This window comes from Felis catus, chromosome B1, assembly GCF_018350175.1.
Source record: "Felis catus isolate Fca126 chromosome B1, F.catus_Fca126_mat1.0, whole genome shotgun sequence".
NCBI classification, from domain to species: Eukaryota; Metazoa; Chordata; class Mammalia; order Carnivora; family Felidae; genus Felis; species Felis catus.
Genome location: NC_058371.1, coordinates 11,131,493 through 11,153,014, shown reverse-complemented (window position 1 = coordinate 11,153,014; position 21,522 = coordinate 11,131,493). Strand labels below are relative to the sequence as shown.

The following is a 21,522-nucleotide window of genomic DNA, read 5'->3' as shown; positions in this document are numbered from 1 at the left end:
CTTAAATTGCAGATAAGCTCTGAGGTGAGAACCACCCCTAGATGATCAGGCAAAGCCTGACAAGAAGCCAAGAATCACCTCTTGATGGGGGCTCCGTGAATGCACGCACCACTCTTAACCAAGGCATTTTCACTCTCTGTAATTTGCACAGTGTATTTCCTGTCTATCCTGCCTGAAAATACTTCCTTTTGGACTTAGCTGCAAAGGTATTTTTGATGTCTTTTGTCTGTCTGTTGTAGAACCCTAAAACAACATCCCCAAAGAGTGACAGTTATATTTTATTGTCTTTTCTCTACATAAGAATAAGGAAATGTTGTATGAAAGATAGGCATGTGCATTTGATAGACTTTTTAAAGGAGAAAAACATTTCTAAGAGAAGCTTCAAATATTCAAAAAATGCAAAATGAAGATGCCTTTATTGTTGTAAAATCCATCATGTAAAATTAAACCTAATATTTGTGGGAGAGGAATTAATGTCTATGTTATAATTTTAACTCAAGAGCACAGTTTGAAGGATCAGTCAATAAAGTATACTTCATAGATAAAAGATACTTAAAATATTTTCCCCTGATCATTACTACCTTAAAACTATTTTCAAATCTAGGGGCCCCTGGGTGGCTCAGTCAGTTAAGCGACAGACTCTTGTTTTTAGCCCAGGTCATGGTTGTGAGCCCCACGTCAGGCTCCGCACTGCCAGTGTCCAGCCTGGTTGTTATTCTCTGTCTCCTTCTCTCTTTGTGCCCCTCTCCCATTCAAGCTCTCTTTCTCTCTCCCTCAAAATAAATAAAAACTTTTTAAAAAATTAAAAAAAAAAAAACCTACATTCAAGCTTTAGGATTGCTAGAATGGAGCCTAGATTTCTACAATGAAATGTTTAAGAGTATTACGTTAATATTCTATGAAGAAATTTCACAAATGTTTAATAATTACACTTTCAATCCTTAGTGGAATAAAGTGCCTAAAACCACTCAAGCTGTAATTTCTGGGTCTGCATCACTTCTCCGCCAGAAGTGCTCTGATATTTATATGACGCTTTTCTTCTACCCTTAACATCTTGTTGACGGTTTACTATATTTGAGACTTACACTGTAGCCTGCCTGCTTTATGGAGCAAACATCAATTCCAGTTTGAAATACACGCTAGTAGCATTTCCTGACTCTGCTTGGCTTACGAGGTTAGTCATTCTTCAGTCCTGATTTTCTGCAAGAGCCAAACAGGTGCTTTTTAATGTACTTCAAACATGCCAGGCTGAGAACAACAGGCTTGTTAAATAAATGTTTTTCAGAGACTTAATCTGAGGGTCATTAAAGGTAGGAATAGACTTCTAACTGTGACTTGCAATCTTGTGTCCTGGAGGCATGCGTGGATGTAATGAACTGACGTGGATGTTTCCAGGAGCGCCTGTTATGTGCCAAACTGTGAGCTTAGTGTTTTCAGGTATATACGCTCTCAGTCAGTCGCAAAAACACAGTGAAGTGAAGTTGTTAGGTAGGAATTGAGGCTCAGAGAAGTTAAGTAACTTGCATAAAGTCGTGCGCTGGTTAAGAAATAATCGAGGTAGATACTAGATTTGAATCCAGATGTTCAGACTGTCTATTGTGCACCGCGTTGGAAGCCTACGGGACGTTAAGAGGCCCATCTGCAACTACAGTTCTGCCTTTGGTGAAAGATTTCCTGTACTTTTACAAAAGAGTCGACTTAAGTCCTGTTCTGGGAACATTGTTCCCACTTCAGGACTTGTTTGCCCTGTGCAAAGTTATTTAATCTGAGAATCTTAGGTTTCTCTCTCTAAAAATAGCGAAAATGATACTTCAGACTGTCGCCCAAGGGGGTCATGAAAATTAATGTAATAATCATGGTCATCAGTCACTTTAAGCTACTAAAGAAAATTTCTGACTGGTAGATAAATCCACAAATTCTATTTTTATCCTCCTCCAGAGCCCCCACCGTGGGCCCACTCCCCCACTTACTCCCATTTTCCAAGAACACAATGAAGAAAGGACAGAAGACACTGCAGTTACAAGCACCATGGCCCCAAGGAAAACACTAATAATGACATGAATCTTACTTTCAATTCTGATGAACAGTCTTCTTTGCCCAAAGCCTGGTTCCTTTTTTAATACATAGTGAATATGAGACTGACTCTTAAATAATTTCTTTGATAAAACCATAATTGTAAGCCTGCCTAGATATAAATTTCTGTATCAGCATATACATTATATGGCCTTCATTAATATTTTGTTAATGAAAGTTGAATGGTACCAAAACTACCATCCTTGCTCCAGTAGATGTTATGCAAGACTGCCTTCAAGTTAAAGGAATCATAAAGGAATTTATGATGATAAAATGTATCTAAGACTAGAAGAAATATTTAATAATAAAGGAAATAGCACAAAGCAAAAATTATTGAAGAAGACTGTAGTAAAATAATCATGTTTAGCATGCTAAAACATGCCATTAAACAGATCTGTCTCCTCATTCCCGCATTAATCAAGAACTAAATCTTTGTGACCTTTAATTTCCCTAGTTGTTAAAATGGACTAAATAATAGCTTATGTGGGTTAGGGAAGGGGAATGAGAAGTAAATAGGATAAAACTTGTAATATTCAAAGGTAAGTTACTGATCAATTCAAGTTTACCAGTTAAATTTTAATATTTAACTTTTTGTTTGGTCACTAGTAATCAGTAGTAATTTCTTTTAGTAAAGTAGGCATTCATATTATAATGATGGTTTTATAGAAAGTAGAGGCACCAAATTATTTTATGTCATTTTTTTCTCAGTTTCTTCAAATTCAAGGAAATACATTGACACATTTCCAAATATTGAGTTGACGTAATAGTTAAATTTTCAGCTATTGGGTGAATATATCATCTTACCGGGTTTATCTGTTTCCATAAAATATGCTGTATTGGGTTGAATAGTGCATTCTCAAATTATGAAAAGTGGATTCCTACATAGAAATGCAGGAAATTGGACATAGAGACACAGAAGGAAAACAAAACATGATGATATAAACAGAGATTGGGATGATACATCTACAAGGCAAGGAACACCAAGAATTTCTGACAGCTTCCAGAAGCTAGGAAAAGAAGCATTGAGCAGATTCTACCTCACAGTCTTCAGATGGAATCAACCCTGCTGATACCTTGATTTTGGATTTTGAGCCTCTCAACTGTAACAGAATACGTTTCCGTTGTTTTAAACCCCCTGGTTTGTTGGACTTTGATATAAAAGCCCATGGAAACATAAAGGTTTGGTACTAACCAGTTGGGTATCACTGCAACAAATACAGAAAATGTGAAAGTGGCTTTGGAATTGGTAATAGGTAGAGACTGGAAGACTTTTGAGGCTTAGGATAGAGATACCGAGATAGCCTTAAAGAGATTGTTTTTAGATATAATGTTGGGACACGTGGGCGGCTCAATTGGTTAAGTGTTGGACTGTGGCTCAGGGCATGATCTCACAGTTCATGAGTACAAGCCCAGTGCTGGTCTCTGTGCTGACAGCTCACAGCCTGGAGCCTGCCTTGAATTCTGTGTCTCCCTCTCTCTCTCTGCTTCTCCTCCACTCATGCTCGCTCGCTCTCTCTCTCTCTCTCTCTCTCTCAAAAATGAATAATTGTTAAAAATTTAAAAAAAAATTGATGTTAATGGCAATTCTGGTGAGGTCTCAAAAAGAAGTTAGAAGAGATGTAGAGAAAATGTCTGTTATCTGAGGAGAATGTGTATTATCACTACCTGAATGCTGCCAGAAATATGTTCAAGTGCTTCTGGTAAGGTCTCAGACACAAATGAGAAACATGTTATTGGACACTGGAATAAGATGATCCTTTGCTTTAAAGTAGCAGAGGATGTGACTGAATTAACTTCTGTTGGGTGGAAAGTAGATCATGTAAGTAACAAACTTGGATATTTAGCTGAGGAACTATCCAAGCAGTGTGGAGAAGATGAAGCCTGATTTCTCTTTGCTGCTTAGGGTGAAATGTGAGAGGAAAGAGAGAAACTGAAAAGCACGAAGTTATCAGCACTTGACAACTTGAAAATTTCCCAGTATATCAGGACAGTAGGCCTGGGAAACAAACCCAAGGGTGTATCTGGGCAATCTTCACTAAAGAGATGAGGAATGTGACTTATGGATCCAATAAACCTCTCTCCAGAAGCCAGGAATAGAGATGGGATTATCCAGGAGGGATCTGTGGAGAATCCTCATATTTGATGGTATGGATCCCCTTGACAGCCCAGAAAAAAAATAATAAGGCTTCTGAGAATTTTATAGCTACATTACTGGCCTAGACTAAAAAGGAGGGAGATGGGACAAAACGAAGAATGATGCTGAGACCAGAGACAAGGATGCTGAGGCCAGAAAAGACAAGTCTGGTGCCTTGGATGGCCAGGACTGTGGGCTGTCCCAGGGCTGAGAGGGCAGAGCATCAAGCCATGTGAGATGACTCTCAGGCCTAGAGACCTATTGGAATTTGCTCTTATGAGATACACGCTTGCTTTAGACCAGTAACCCCTATATATATTTTTTTGTTTGTTTGTTTCAGTTTCTCCCTTTTGGGATGGGAATCTATATTCCATCCCTGTCCCATAACTCTATCTTGGAAGCAGATAACTGGTTTTCTAGTTTTGCTCATCATTGAACAAAAAGGAATTTTGTCCTCAGATGGGCAATATGCAGAGGCTCACTTATATCTGATTTTATAAGATTTGGAATATTTTTGAGTTGATATTAAATGAGATTTTAAATTCAGAGTTAATGCTTGAATGGGTTAAGACTTTTAGGGATGTTGAGATTGAGTAAATGTATTTTGCATGTGAGAAGGACTTGGATTGGTGGGGGGACAGAAGGTGGAGAGGACTGGGTTGAACAGTGCCCTCTCCCCAAATTCACATCTACCCATAACCTCAATATGTAACCTTATCTGGAAATAGGGTTTTACAGGTGTAGTCAAGTCAAACTGCATTGGCTTGGGCTCTAAACCAGTATGAAGGATGCTCTTTTAAGAAATGGGAAATTTGAATATGAGAACATGGAGGCAGAGATTGGATGGATACATCTATAAGGCAAGGGACACCAAAAACTTCTGTCAACCACCAGAAACTAGGACAGAGGCAGGGAACAGATCTTCCCTCAGAGTCTTCAAATGACACCAACACCAACCTTGATTTTGGAATTGTCAAAGAATAAATTTGTGGTGTTTTCAAAGCTCCAGCTTGTGCTGCTTTGTTATAGCAGCCCTAGGAAACTAACTAATACATACTCTTGCCATTGTTGTAAATGGTGATAGTAAAACTAATAATAAATTTTCCACCCTAGTAACTCCCTTAATATATAAATTTACATTGCAACTAAAACATACGACCATATATTCAAAACTGTGTGGTTAACCTTATAAAGAGTATAACTGATTTAAATGGAGACCAAATAGGAAAGGATACGAATACACATTATTCATATACATTATGTGCTATATTCAGAGAAAAAGCAGTAATACTGCTTATAGGAATTTTTCCCTTTAATAACCAATTAAGATAAAAATATATTCAGTCATTCAACTAAGTCGGTTTCCAATTGTTCTAAACAGGTAACACAAAATTGTATTTAGCGAACCTACTTTCAACCAGAAATATTGTTTGATACATTAACATGAACTTTGTAAATTTTTTGTTTTTGTTTGGTTGGAATTTGAAAAAGATTATAAAAGCAGATGATGGGGGGGGGAAATGCCTACATCAAAGTAGACTTCAGGTTGTACTGTGAATATGGTCACCCACATGTGCAAATGATAAGACACTAAATTTAAAGCTAGATTTTTTTAATGGAATACAAGTAATAAAATATTGTTTTATACTATTTTGTTGTTGGCTCAGCCACGTCATTTATGACATTTTGTTATTTTTGGTATGTTGGCAATAGATCTCCATAGAATAGTTCGAATCCTATTCAGTTTTGCTATAACTGACAGAGATAAGAGAGCAAACACAAGGGGCACCTGGGTTGCTCAGTCAGTTAAGTGTCTGACTTCTGCTCAGGTCATTATCTCACGGTGCATGGGTTCAAGCTGTGCATCAGGCTTTGTGCAGAAGGCTCAGAGCCTGGATCCTGCTTTGGATTCTGTCTCCCCCTCTCTCTCTCTGCCCCGCCCCTCCCCTGATCATGCTCTCAAAAATAAACATTTAAAATTTTAAAAAATAAAGGTAGCAAACATGAATACTGAGACTTTTAACCTGCCATTCGGGGAGTGTTACTATTTTACTACACTTCATACTACTTAAATGATATAAAACAGATATTTAGGATGGGTTTTACAGTGTTTAAAGTATCTTCTTATCTCTCTTAATGAAGAACATGAAAGTATTAAATACTTTGGAAATACTAGTGAAAAGATGAGTTCTCTTCTTTCATACTTTGTTGATATTTTGTTGCTGGGGGTTAGAAGTTCTCTGTGTAGCATTATATATAAAAAGTAAATGTGGATTGGGGTTTTTTTGTTGTTGTTATTTACTAATATCCCAAATCTGAGGATAAAATATAGTATGATAAAATGCAGAAATGCTTTCTAAACATTAATAAAAATAAAAATTCAAGATACTTTGAAAGATAAGGAAGTGAAATAGTGAATTTATTCTGATTGCCTGTGAGCTTTTTTGGACTATGAGAAGAACATGTATTATCATAGGACATTTTTAAGATTTTTGAGATCTAGAAAGAAAAGTGAGAGACTATGAATAAATTAGGTGTTAGCTGAAGGTCACTTTAACTGCACTAATTTAGAAATATACAGAAAAAAAGAATTTCCAATTTCTTACTGAGACACAATATATGCACAGGAGATATGATTAGATATGGCTTGAGATCCTGTTTGGACACCTTCTTAATTATCTTTAATAAAAATGAAATTTTAGAAATGAGATTAATTCAACAAATCAATAGATAATGACTAATTAATTAATGTCAGTTATCATTTATAAAGCAGTTTGAGGCTAGAACATGCCATGCTTGGTAAGTAGTAGTATTAAAATTATAATGATGAGGAATGTGGATAAAAAAGTCTGGCATGGGTAACATTTTAAAGACCCATTTATATTATGAATGTTATGAAAAATGACACAGTATTTAGGAAAAGATGTGCAGCTCTGTGTCTTAGATTTCTTTTTAAATCTTTTTTCTTATACAATTAAAGGTGTCTTTTGAATTCACTATTAGGCTTCATTTCTAAGGTCAGTCAGGAAGTATGGAAGCCCCTAACCTATAACAGCTACTAATCTTAGCATTAGGAATTTCATGGTGAACCAATAAGCAGAATCCCTGCTTTCAAGGAACTTCCATTCTGATGGAAGAAGCAAATCCAAAGAGATAAACATAAACACAAAAAGAAGAATTTAGGAGACCAATATTTGGTATGAAGAAAATTAGGATAAAGTGAGGGAGCGATTTAGCTAGGCTATGTAGGAAGCTCTTTTGAGTGTTGATATTACGCTTGAATAATGAGAAGACACCAACCAATGAGCCAAGATAACAACAGATACGAGCATAGCCCAAGTCAGGAATGATGTTTGCTAGCTCAAGAAACATGAATCAAAAGCAGCCAAGTGCACTGAGACTGTAGTGGAATACAAAATGGAAACCTGACAAGGAGTGACTGATGGAACTTTTATTCTGGCAGTTGAGTAGAGAATACATTCTATAGGTACAGGTTTAGGAGAAAGGGAACAGATTAAGGATTTATTTATTTTTCAATAGCTTTGTTGAGGTATATTTTATACCATCAAGTTTATTCATCTCAAGTGTACAAATCATTGACTTTTAGTAACTACCCAACAGTTTAACCATCATCATGAATTGGTTGTAGAGTACCCTCCCCCTCACTTCCCACCAAAGGTCCATTATGTCCACCTACAGTTAATCTCCATTCCCATCCCAAACCTCAGGCAACCACTACTCTGCTTTTGGTCTCTATAAATTTGTTTTTTTGTGGGCACCTCATATACATGGGTTCATACTATATGTGGCCTGATTACTGATAGCAGTTAATGCCAGAATAATAGAAAGGATGAGATGTGGCCTACCTTGGGATTGATTTTGGAGGTAGAGCTGGAAGGACATTCTCTTCAATTGGATGGAGAATCTAAAGGGAATACAAGAATTAAACATGAAAAGATTCTCAGACTTTTGTTTGTTTTCAATTGTGTGATTGTGTGTATGGTGATCCTCATGATGATGATGATGACAAATCTCCAAGGAAAATATTTTGGAATTTTACTAGATATGAGAATCAAGATCCCAAGTAGGCAGTTGGGAATAGCGCATCTGGGAAAAGTCAGCAGAGGACAGACGGTTAGACAGTCGTATGGATGAGGGTGAGAACAAAACAGGAAGGGAGAGAGGAAGCAGGCAGGAGAGAGCCTCTGAGCACCCTAACGGTCTGTCCTACACAAGTTGCAGTACTCAAAAATGTGGGCCCCTTGTTAAAAAAATTGCTGAGAACTTGAATTATTTCCGGTTTCCAGTCCAGCGTTTACAAAGCGTGGAAGTCTTCACTCCATCATAATGACAAGTAAAAAACCTGAACAAACTAAAAAATCAACCTCTTCATAGATCTTTCAGAAAAGTCAGATTCCCAGGGCAAACTCTTGCCTGCAAAATCAGAGAGAGTGAGAGACAAGCAGATACAGAGAATCACAACTATGGTACCAGAAAGCCACGTGCAGAAACCTGCACAGGAACCAGTTCTGGGGCTGGAAAACCGCAACTGTAATTGGCAAGTTGCTGGAGTCTCCGTGTAGACAAGTGTGAGAGAGGAAAAACTCCAGGGGGACCCAACTTTACCTCTCGGAGCTGCACCAGGCCTCACAGTGAATCCTGTAGAAAAATCCCCTCAGGGTTCTGGTGAGCAGAGGGGAAAATGAGTCCTTCCGAAAGACACCAAAGTTTGCTGTTCTTTACAAAACTGGCTCTGAGGAGACACTTTCACTGGAGTCTGACACTTGCAAGCAAGGAGCTCCCCGACTTCAGCCCCCTCTAGCCGTTTTCTGGGGGGGGGTGGGGGGGGAGGGGAAACACTGCTTCAGTGAACTTCAGCCACTGCGTCTCACCTATTTGAGCAAAGAAGAGCAGCACTGGTGAGGTTCACAATTCAGGTACACAGCCCCACCAAAAGCCTGACACCCAATCATGGGATTACGGAACACATCCCGTTCCCCCACACTTTACTGCATTAGTAAACGAAGATTTATAGCAGTTTCTTTCACGCAGAAGATCATATACACCTTTCAACAAAAATCCCAGGGCACACTCAGAGGAAAAATGCAGAGTCTGAAGAAAATGAACAACCATCAGAACCAGAGACAGATATGGCAAGGAATTGGGAATTAAACAGATACGAGATTTTCTTAAAACTATGATTAATATGATAGGACTTTAAAGGACAACATAGACAACACGCAAGAACATACAGATAATGTGAATGAATGAATAAAAATGAATGAATAAAAAAGAAATGCTAGACATTAAACACAGTGTGAATGAATGAATAAAAATGAATGAATAAAAAAGAAATGCTAGACATTAAACACAGTGTAGTAAAAAAGAATGTCTTTGCTGGACACAGGAAAAGATTGGGCATGACTGAGCTCAAGGATTAGACAATAGAAACTTCAAAAACTGCAAAGAGAAAAGTATTTGGGAAAAAAAAGAATATCCAAGAATTGTGGGGCAACTACATAAGGCACGAAATGCATAAATTGGAATGCCAGAGAAATAGAAAAGAACAGGAGAAATAATTGAAGCAATAAATGACTGAAAATGTCCTCAGATTAATGCCAGACACCTGACTGCAGATCTAGGAAGATCTGCAGAGATCTTAAGGACAACACCAAGAAGGATAAATGTAAAAAGAAAAAAGCTGTACTGAGGCAAATCATACTTGAACTTCAGAAAATCAAAGATAATGAAAAAATCTTGAACAAAGTTAGAAGGGGAAAAAAACTTAAGGAACAAAGAGAATTATGTACAATTTCTCATAGAAACCATGCAAGCAATAAGAGAGTAGAATCAAATATTAAAAGTCTTATGGAAAAAAAAAACAAACTACTAAAACCTGGAAGCAACCAAGATATCTTTCAGTAGGAAAATGGATAAATAAACTTTGTATATTCAGACAATGGAGTATGATCCACTGATAAGAAGAAATGAGCTATCAAGCCATGAAAAAGCATGGAGGAAATATATAATACATATTATCAAGTGAAAGAAGCCAATCTGAGAAGGCTGTATACTGTATGATTCCAACTACATGATACTCTGGAAAAACAAAACTGCGGAGACAGTGAAAAGATGAGTGACCATCAAGGGGTTGGGGGAAGGGAGGGATGGATAGGCAGCACAAAAAATTTTTAGGGCTGTATAACTATCCTGCACGATAGGAGAATGGTGGGTACATGTCATTATGTAATTTGTCAAAATCCATAGAATATACAAAAGCAAAAGAAAACCCTTACATAAAGTATGGACTGTGAGTGATAATGATGTGTCAGTGTAGTTTAGTCAATTGTAATAGATTTATCCTCTAGTGGGGGATAGTGATAAGTGGAGGAAACAGTGTGTGGGCAGGGATGAGGGTGTTTGGGAAATCTCTGCACCTTCCACCTAATTTTCCTGGGAACCAAAACCTGCTGTATAAAACAAAATTCATTAATCAAAATTACTAATAACTTCAGGACGACAACAGCAAAGAATATAAACAATCAGGGGATTCTTTCTAGTAGGATACTCTGTGCACCTACACACATTTTGCACACCCACAAAGTCAGTATCATGGTTTGGTAAAAGAGTAAGAGACATCAAAAGAGATTGTGTCTTATAGAAGTTTAAATCAATAAAGATGTCATGGACTGAATTATGTCCCCCCAAAATTTACATGTTGGGGCTCTATCCCCCAGTGTGGCTGTATTTGGAGACAGGACCTTTCAGGAGATAGGTCAGGTTAAGTGACAATAATTGTGAGGCCCAAATTTGGTTTGTCTAGTATCCGTATAAGAAAAGACAGACACCAAAGATCTCCTTTCCCCATTTGCCTAGAAGAAAGGACACGTAAGTGCACAACGAGAAGGCAAACATCTAGAAGTCGGAAAGAGAATCTCACCAGAAACAAACTCTGTTGGCACATTGGTCTTGGACTTCTAACCTCCAGAACTGTGATCCAGAACTGTGATTAAAAATGTTTCAGTTATTTAATCTACCCAATCTGTGATATTGTATTATGGGAGCCCTAGAAGACTAATACAAAATATTTCAAAGAGGGAGCCATCACTATATCCAGTGCTTTGAAGCTCATGCCCTACATGCATAACCTTCTTACAACTACAGAAAGGTAGAAGAGATAGTATTTATTCTCTGATAGTAAATTTTCCATACCTAATTGTTCTTAAAATATCATGTCTGTGCAGTATATGTGAAGGATAATTTTATGTGTCAGTGTGACTGGATCACAGGGTGGTGAGAAGTTGGCTTAACATTTTTGGGTATGTCTATTATTGGTGTTTCTGGGAGAGTGTAGCCTTTGAATTGGTAGACTGAGTAAAGCAGATTGCTCTCTCCAGTGTGAGTGGACAGGATCCAAACCACTGAAGGCCTGATAGAATGAAAAGTTGGAGGAAAGCAGAATTTGTGTTTCAGCTAACAGTGAATCTGGATCACATTCTCGTCTGCCCCTGGGGCTGACTGACACCTGTGGGTCCCCTGGTTCTCAGGCTTTGGACACAGAGTGTATGGTCGATAGACTACGGGCTTTGCTAGTCTTCAGCTTACAGATGGAATATCATGAGACTTCTCATCCTCCATAATTGTGTGAGCAAGTTCCTCATAAGCAATCAACCAATCTCTGTCTCTGTCTCTCTCTCTCTCTGTCTCTGTCTCCGTCTCTCTCTCTCTCCAGTTGGTTCTACTTCATGAGAACACTGACGAGTACAATGTATCTCATTCATTACTCAATTTCATGGTTAAAAAGTAATCCATGACTGTTACAAAAACTATTCCAAAAAATTTGAAGAGTATATAGACAAAATAAAACATAAAATAAATATCACCTATAATTTCAACCTATCCGAAAAATCATTTTTATACCATTCCATATAGCATCATGCTGTACACAGATGTAGTCTTTCCTCTTAATATCCATATCATTGCATCTCTATATGGTTAGATACTATGTAGCCATTACCGTGTGAGGTGAATGAACCACCATATTTTCACGTTTTACCACTTTAAAAATATCTACAGTATGATGGGTATTTCATAAACTTTTATATTCATACCTCATTTTACTCTTGAAGCAATCCATTGATGTGTTTGTTCATAGTCCCATTGTATAGTTGAGGCCCTGAGGATTAAAGAATTCAAGCAATGTGCCCAAAGTTAAAGATTTAGAAGCTGGGGTTCTAAGTTTTTTACCCATGCCACTCCAATTCCAAAGTTCTGAATTACCTTAATCTTAATTATTTCAGGTGTGTATCTCATGTATTTTTCAAGTGCTGTTGTATGTATCTGGAGAAGATGTTCTGTACCCTGTGCTTCCTTTGTGTGCCCTTCAATATTTAATAGACTACTAGGCACATGTTTGTTTCTAATTAAATTCTTAATTAATTTAATTGAATTTACCATATGGTCTTTGCTACTTCATCATTAATTTATTTCTGTTATTGATTTGGACTCAGTAAAAATATACATGATCTCCATTGATAAAAACATTAAGAGTTATGATTTATGTGGCTTAATCAAGATATTGTTTTACTAAAATACTTTGGGTTAATCAAGTGAAAGTTTCTATAATTAGTTTCTTTTCCAAATGCTATGTGTCTAAAATGTCAAGAAAGGTAAAACACTGATGCATGTTTTAACTGTACTATTTCTCAAATGATGACAAAAATGTGAAGTACAGCTCCAGTAATTCATAGGAACCAAGTGTGTATTTTCTTTCCAGGGAACTTAGTGGTTAATAAGTTGAAGAGAACAATGCAGAATAATTGCTATGTCCTGACCTCCCACCCCAACCCTCTCAGTTTTTTCTCTCTGTGAGCTTTCAGGCCACAGCCTCTTTTAATATATGCTCCTGCAATGACACTTAAAAACTTCTTTTGCTATAATATTGTCACCAGCTACACCCCAAGACATGACCTTTACTGCTCACCTGCTTGTACCCACCGATCTTTGTCCTGCAATTTTATGTAATCTCTTCTTTCCAGTTTATCTTGTCACTGTGGCGAAAGACCATACAGGCAAAGCATCCCCTGTGGAAATCAAAACTACCCCGGAAGCAATAACCACCACCTGGAGGAGGAACTCCAGCGACCCAGACCACCCAGGCCAGTTTGAACTTAATGCCAACTCAGGCCTGCACAGATAGACCACGAAGTGAGTCCTGGAGTTCCCAACAGTTACCTTTATCTCACTATAATACTAAGATCTCTGCCCAAGGCACAAGACTCATTTACATGACATCCAATGCATTGATTGGCATGTTTCCTTAAGTCACAGGAGCAATGCTTCGCCCGCCTCTACAAATGATGAACAAGGCCTCCCTTTGTAACTATTTATCCCTAACCCTAAATAAAAGGAACCCATTTACCTTTGTTTGGTAAATCACAGTTGTGGCGGTTATTTTCCATGATCTCCTTGTTTGCTGCAAATAGTTTGCTTTGTGCAACAACTCTACCTGCTATGGTTTCTATCTGTGATTCACCAAGGAGCAAGCTCAAGTTAGTTCTGTTACAGTATTTCTTCACTCTACACTTTTTCTGACTTTTTTTATTTTTGATGTGTCACAAACTAATCAATGTGCCAGTAGGTATCAAGACAAAATGATTGACCAGAAGAAATGATTTAAAAGCAAAATAATCAGTGAAAGACAATAGACTGATGCATCTTTAAAAACAGGGAGTGTAGAATTTGTGTATCTATATATATATCTATATATAGATATACACACACACGAATTATGAACATGAATTTTTGATAGTTGGTATAAGTACTGGCTGAACAAATCTTGAATCAAATGTGTAATAGTCAAATATTGTTTGATATGAGATATGTATTAATTTGAAATGTTTATTAATAATATATTTGCATAGGGATATTTAATGAAAATATTTTTTTTAATTTTTTTAACGTTTATTTATTTTTGAGAGAGAGAGAGACAGAGCATGAACAGGGGAGGGGCAGAGAGAGAGGGAGACACAGAATCTGAAACAGGCTACAGGCTCTGAGCTGTCAGCACAGAGCCCGACGTGGGGCTCGAACTCACGGACCGTGAGATCATAACCTGAGCCGAAGTCGGACGCTTAACTGACCGAGCCACCCAGGCGCCCCTAATGAAAAGATTTTAAGCACCATGACCAAGTGATATGTAAGTAGCATAATTCTAACCCAAGTGCAAGTGAGCATCGTTAGTTCTGTGTTTTCATGATAACTAACTACTCATTTAAGTGTGATATCTAGTAGATACTTTGAGTTTCCAAAAGTCATCGAAAGCAATGAGACTAAATTATTCTATAAACTGTGATTCAGTATTTACTTACATACATAATCCTTCTCCCTTCGTGTCTGGCTCAGTTGGTCTGCACTGGTAGGTGATAGGTAAAGCGATACACAACTGTGACAATTACCTGAAATCTAGAACAGCAGAGTAAAACTCATTCAAAGAATATAAATATACAGCAAAGAAAGGAAGTAAAATTTAGATAGCAAAGATAGCTTTAGAAATATCAGATGGGACAAATGAAAAACTATACAATGCTATTTTTGTTAATATAATTAAGAATAGGGAAGCTGAAGGGACTCCATAGAAATCTGCTTTTTGCTCCTTTTCCTGCTTCTATTCTTGATAAGACCTGCACCCCTACCTTACACGGGCTTCATACTGTATGTTCTCCTTGTAAAGGACAAGTAGTTAATGATTCTTTAGAGCTTCCAGCATAATAGATAACATCCAAGGACGGATCAGGCAAGAATGAGTGGATGAAGCCATCGTGTGCATATTCCAGACCACCAGTGCTAGAAGTCTTGATACCAAGACCCCCTGGTTCTAAGGAATAAGAGATTTATGGAGGACACCTGGACTGTTGTCCTTGTTCTTACCAGTATCTGGATGCCTAGAAGGACACATACACCAGAGCACAATCCTCAATAAAACCCCCAAACCCAAAGCAAAGATGAGACTCTCCTTTCCTTTCTGAATCTCCCAGACTCTCCACCTGCATCTGAACTCCCTCTGTCTATCTTCAGTAAACTCTGATTCACTTCCTGCTGGCTTACGTTTGATTTCTATCCTGTACATAGCCAAGGATCCTCTTGGTGGGTCCTGTGGGACCCCCTCTGGATCCTTGGAGCCGGCCTGCCTACATCGTAATAATACTTAAAATATATTTGTAAAAGAGTGTGGTATAAAGATATTGATATGATTCAACATTGAGACCTAATGCATTGGCAAATTTTGAACAAAGGTAAGTAAAGTAATTTGAAAAACCATTGTGCATTGATTATCTTATTGTGTTAATAATCAAATATTGCTTAATTTGAAATATTTACAGATTCTCATACTCTCTCATTCAGGTTTCCTTATAAACAAAGGACAATGATCAAGCATTATTCTTTTTGTTCAGATGCCCAAATATATTCTGTAGAATTTTAAAAATTCAAAATTCATCTTATTCTTCCTGGCCACAGAAAAGCAATAATCTCAATAGGAGAGTGAAGGGGACTATGATAGTGTTGGTAACAAGGATCAATTTAAAATCAACTAATACAGCATGTTCTACCATAGCATATATAATAGCTGAAACCCATTTTAGAGTGAAATAAAAATAATGACATTAATAGAGATAATAGGCGTGATATTTACAAGGAAAAATTATATAGAACCACCAAAAATACTGGTTTGAAAATCTACATCAAGCCAAAGCAGTTACAGACCAACAAAATGTTTCTGTTAGTATCCAGCAATAATTTCCCCCTCATTCTAACTTTTCTTCATTAGGATAGCACTGACATTATGATACAGCTTTATGCTTTTTGTTTTTTATTTTTCATTTGTTGTATTGTTTTCCCATTCTGCTACTAAGTAGTTGACATTTTATTGTCTATGGGGGAGGAGTGGACATTTAGATGTGAATCTAAGAATATAGGCGTATATGACCAATAGATCCTCATTCACAGATTCTATATTTGTCAACTTGCCTATGCATTAAAGTTTTTTGTAACCCCCCAAATCAATACTTGCAGCTCATTCATGGTCATGCTTGGATTTGTATGGAGTGGCTAAAAATTGAAGTCATTCTATGTGTATGTTTCCAGGGAAGTTGAAAGAGTACAGTGCTCTGCCTTCTTATTTCAGCTCGCATACTACAAATGCACCTTTTTCATAGTCTATTTAGTGTGACATATTTCACATTTTTTAGCTTTTAGTGATTTTACTATTTAAAATGACCCCAGATATAGTGCTCAAGTGCTGTCTAGTGTTCCTAAGTGCAAGAAGGCTGTGATGTGCCTCATGGAGAAAGGAAATGAGTACATGTGTTAGATAAGCTCCCTTCAGATATGAGTTACAATGCTATTGGCCATGAGTTCACTGTACATGAATCAGTGATATATATTAAGTAAGGTGCTGTTGGAAGGAAACTTCTATAAGACAAAGCTATGTACTGATCAAGGCTAAGCTGATGAAAATGTTGTAACCAGAGTTTGCAGGAACCAGCTCTATAGTTCCCCTAGGAACACTTGTTCAGTATTAGCTAATGCAATCTTTGTAGAGACTATACAGAGCACAACTATATGAATAGGAAGAATTGACTGTATAATCAATTTTTTCTATATGTGATTTGGACCTATAATTTACTGTAAGTTATTAAGGAAAAGTATACATACTTTGCTGCACTATAAGTCTGTCAAAAGCTAGGTTTTGATTATTTTGGAGAGAAGACATTCATTTCTCACACAACCTTAAGGTGCTATGGAAATCAAAATATGATTAACAGTTATGCAAACTTGCTATTAGTTCATAGCCTCTTCAAAAGATGAAGCAATCCCACTAACGTCACATATTTGTAAGGACTTGTTAACTTTTGAAAGGTGTGTAAACCATGGCAATATTCAGACAATATGAATTGTAAATTTGATTTCATACTTTTTGAATATGCATATTCTTAGTTTTGATGGCAGGACCCAAGATGCTATGTAAAAATTTCAAAAAATTATCATTTCAACTTAACATTCAGTAGCAAAGTATAATGTTTAATGTGTCTTTGGGAAATTTTACCCTCTGGGAAATTTATACCCTCCTTGCACTCTGGATTCTTTCATCAAACTTTTCAACCACATGGTTCTTTGGATGCTTGATAAGCATCTAATGGGCATCTCAAATTAATATGTTTTTCCTAAGACCTTACTGTTTCTTCTGTTTTTTCCTTCAGAGTTAAAAGAAGTTTCATCTTTGAAATGTTCATATCAACCACCTCAGTCTTCCTTAACTCTTTTCTTCACTTTATATGTTCATGCCATTAGGAAATCCTGTTGGGGGAATTAAATCCTTCAAATATATGCCAAGAACTCAGCCACCTTGTTACTATCCCTGCTGCTACCACCTTGATCATTTCTTGCTGTTTTCCCAGTCCTCTCTTGGCCTCTTCAGTCCATTATCAAATGAGTGACTAAAGTGAAAGTTTTTAAACTGAATCTTACCATATTTTTCATCAGTGAAAATTATCTAATGCCTTCTTATCTTGCTTGGAATCAAAATCAGTGTCTTTCTGTGGGCCACAAGACCCTTCATAATTTGACTCCATCAACCATCACTCTTTTGGCTATATTAAATCAAGTTCCCATTTTTGAACTGAAAAACAATAAAATAAACTCTCAGGCAGATAATCCAATTATAAATGTGATGACAGAAAGAATATAGTTAGCACTTGATATGAATGGATACAAGAAAAAAAATTGGCACATTATTAATTAATATATTGAAGGAAACTATTTTTGTAGAAAGTATTATAGAAATTTATACCAGCAAACTTAAACATAAAACTTACACGTTTCTTTTTACATTTTGAACAGCACTTATTTTTTTCAAGAAGTAAATAGATTCATAAACTCTGTTTCTGTTCAACTACTTAAATTATTACCCAACTTTAGTGAACAGAAGTAGAATATTGGAAAGGCTGCTTTAAAAAAAACTATTTGTGGGGTGCCTGGGTGGCTCAGTCGGTTGAGTGGCCGACTTCAGCTCAGGTCATGATCTCGTGGCCCGTGAGTTCAAGCCCCGCGTCGGGCTCTGTGCTGACAGCTCAGAGCCTGGAACCTGTTTCAGATTCTGTGTCTCCCTCTCTCTGACCCTCCCTCCTTCATGCTCTGTCTTTCTCTGTCTCAAAAATAAACGTTAAAAAAAAACTATTTGCAGTGATTCCAGATAATATATAATTTTTAATTTGCTCACTTCATTTTCTTGTTTAACCCATTAATAATATATTTAATGTTGAGGTGCTATTCATATCAATGTGAAACCCATCCCAGTATAGTCCTATATAAGAAAATAAAATCCTGAAGACCATGAACAAAATGGTATATGTATATGTTATAGACATATGTATATTCATCATACTGCTTCATGTAAACTTACTACTGACTAGTAAGAAGGGATTATCTCATATAGTTATTAGGAAGAGCAAAATATAAATATTACATATTTTATTATTCACATTGACTGTCATCCTGGTCTTGAACAGTGTCTACCGTTGAACATATACTTTCCACAAACTATAATGGAGAGAAGAATTAATCAAAGGGTATCATATCTCTACCATTTTAATTTAAAATGGAACATTTAGGAAAAGGCAGAGCAAAAACATTAATGATTACGAAGAAGAGAGCATAATAGTGAAACAGTCTCTCATAGAGAATTGCTTTTAGAGCAAAGACGGAAAGAAAAAAGTGAGAGAGAAAAAGAAGGCTCAAAGATAGAAAGAAGAGAGATACCTAAGCCCCTGGGATTTCTCTTGGGAGAGGCTATTATTTGTATTGATTTTAGTTTGCAAGTTTTCTTCTTCTCTTTCTCTGCTGGCCCACCATGTAATCCATAAATAATAAATAGACGAATAGTGAGTCATTCTTTCGATCACAAGCATAGCAACCATCACAACACATTAGTCCACCAGCTGAGCACCACATCATGCCCGTCATAAAATGCACTTCATCGTGGCATCAAGACCCGAGAACTTAAACTTGCTATTGGCCTCTGGACTCTAACAAATGGAGTAGCACAAAATGAAAGGATCCTTACATGCCAAGTATGTCAGCTCTTACTGTTACTTGTGCTTTCATTCACATGCTTGCTTCTTTTCCCATAAGCCTTGACTTGAGTATTGAGTTTCTAAGGCAAGAATGGTTGTTGTTACATTTAACAAAGTGTTATACATGACCTGTTTCTGGGCGCTTGTGATGGGACTCATACAGTTTTCTCTAAGTAATATAACTCTGTTATTTGTCACATAAATCTGTGAGAAATGGAAAGCTTCAGACTGTGAGCATGTAACTGAATGGCTACTTTATAAGCTCAAAGAAGAGACGCATAGAAGTGACAAATGTTAATTAAAGGACTCTTTAGAAAGTAACATCAATAAAGATAATTGGGAATTAATAATATTTCGGTGAATAATATGACTGGATAGGAATATCATATCCTACCTGTATGAAGATCTTTCTTATTCTATTGAAGAACCATCTTATTTTTATGATTTTTTAAGTCTTTCTAGTAGTATAACAAACATCCAGAAAACTGTACCAATCATTAGTGTGTACCTTAATGAATTTTAAAATGTCAGCACACTTGTCATCCCAGCACTAATAAGAGCCAGAAGATTAACAGGCATCTCCAAACCCACGTCTTTTCTGTCCAGATACTTTCTTCCACAAAGGTTGACTTTTGTTCATGGAGGCTGATTTCTAAGTATTTGCTCTTTGTCTGACTTCTTGCGTACATAATAGTTTGACATTTCTCATTTCTGTACAGTAGGAAACTGCTTAAATATACTACCATTTCTTTTTCCATTCCATGGCTGATGGGCAGCAGTTATTTTGAATCTCAGGCTATTATATATAGTGCTGTTATGAACACTTTTGTACATATTTTTGGTAAACATACATGTCGGGTGATATACTATGCACATATTCATTTTAGTAGATATTGGCAAACATTTTGGACAAGTTTTTATACCAGTTTGCACTCTCACTATCAATTTGTGAGCATTCCAGTTGCTCTACACTCTTGCTGGAGCTTAGTATTATGCATATTTTTAATTTTTATTTTGTTCATCTTAGTTGTAGTTGTAGTGTTATCACATATCACATTTTGGATTTAACTGGCATTTCCTAATGACTAATGAAGTTGAATATATTTTCATAAAATTATTGGCCATCTGGGTAGCTGTCTTGTTTTATGAAATATAAAATCTTTTGCTTATTTTTCTATTCTGTTCTCAGCCTTTTGTCATCATTTGTAGGAGTTGTTTTTATATATTAAATAAAAGTCACTTTATATTTTTGATTATTTACTTGTGACTTGATGAATATAAATTCTTATTTGAACATAGTACAATTTTTCATTTTTTAATGTTATGATTAATGGGTTTTATAATGTTTCTGTGTAAGAGATCTTTGCCTTTTCCAAAGCCATAAATATGTCCCTTGATATTTTCTTCCAAAGACTGTATAACGTAACTTTCACATTTAGATCTATAATCCATGTGGGATATAGATTTGGAGAGGTGGTTCAATTTAAATATGATAACTAGCACAAAAATCTTTATTTTATACTTCAGTATCATAAAGTGTCATAAATTTGATTGTAGAATGTCATTTGGTCATTGTGTCAGTGTGGATCCAATCAGGAGAGAGTAACCGTGCAGGATTTGAATAGAGAATATCAATATAAAGAAAAATGAAGTATAACAAGAGTTTAAAATAATGAGAGATGGGCTAATAAGACAACTTTAAGGAGTATAAAAATGTCAGATATAAAGAGTAGTCACCAATCCTAGTATTGATATGAACACCCAAGGAAAAGCTCCATATATATCCCCATCCTGCTGAGATACAGACCTTGTTGAAGAGTATACCACCATGACTCACATGTTACCAGAAAGTTGCCTATGGTGGATGATGGTGGAACTTGCTGGAAGCAAAGCCCTTTCTTCCCACAGTGTCTAACATTCTCTACTGTGAAAGCTTCAGGACCACCTGAAAAAAATAACCATATTTTAAAGGCGCATATCCATTTACACAGAGTAGAACAATGGGGTTACGTTGGAGCTGATAGACAAGGAATTAATAATACCAAGGACAAATTCAGGTTTAAATTATAAAGGCTAGGCAATTGGATACCAGGACGTCTTGATTTAACTCTAGTATCAATGAAATATGGCCATTCCTGTGACATGGTTTGGAAGGCAGATCGATTCCCACAACCGGTGTGCCTG

The 21,522-nt window shown here is 36.6% G+C and overlaps 2 long non-coding RNA genes across 13 annotated transcripts in view; one reads left to right on the top strand and one right to left on the bottom strand.

Moving 5' to 3' along the window:
* Positions 1-21,522, bottom strand: part of LOC123385164 — a 56,609-nt gene that overhangs the window by 7,498 nt on the left and 27,589 nt on the right. For 5 of the 9 annotated variants that reach the window (XR_006597311.1, XR_006597310.1, XR_006597315.1 and 2 more), the window contains 6 exons: positions 21,146-21,283; positions 17,735-17,885; positions 14,578-14,671; positions 13,191-13,305; positions 12,319-12,383; positions 8,074-8,132 (listed from right to left, as the gene is read on the bottom strand). This is a non-coding gene — a long non-coding RNA (uncharacterized LOC123385164). Of the gene's footprint in view, positions 1-8,073; positions 8,133-12,318; positions 12,384-13,190; positions 13,306-14,577; positions 14,672-17,734; positions 17,886-19,328; positions 21,284-21,522 lie in introns of all 9 variants that reach the window. The other 4 variants (XR_006597318.1, XR_006597313.1, XR_006597314.1 and 1 more) reach the window with 4 other exon arrangements.
* Positions 1-21,522, top strand: part of LOC111560084 — a 132,554-nt gene that overhangs the window by 95,582 nt on the left and 15,450 nt on the right. For all 4 annotated transcript variants that reach the window (XR_002741593.2, XR_002741590.2, XR_002741591.2 and 1 more), the window contains one exon: positions 13-206. This is a non-coding gene — a long non-coding RNA (uncharacterized LOC111560084). The remainder of the gene's footprint in view (positions 1-12; positions 207-21,522) is intronic.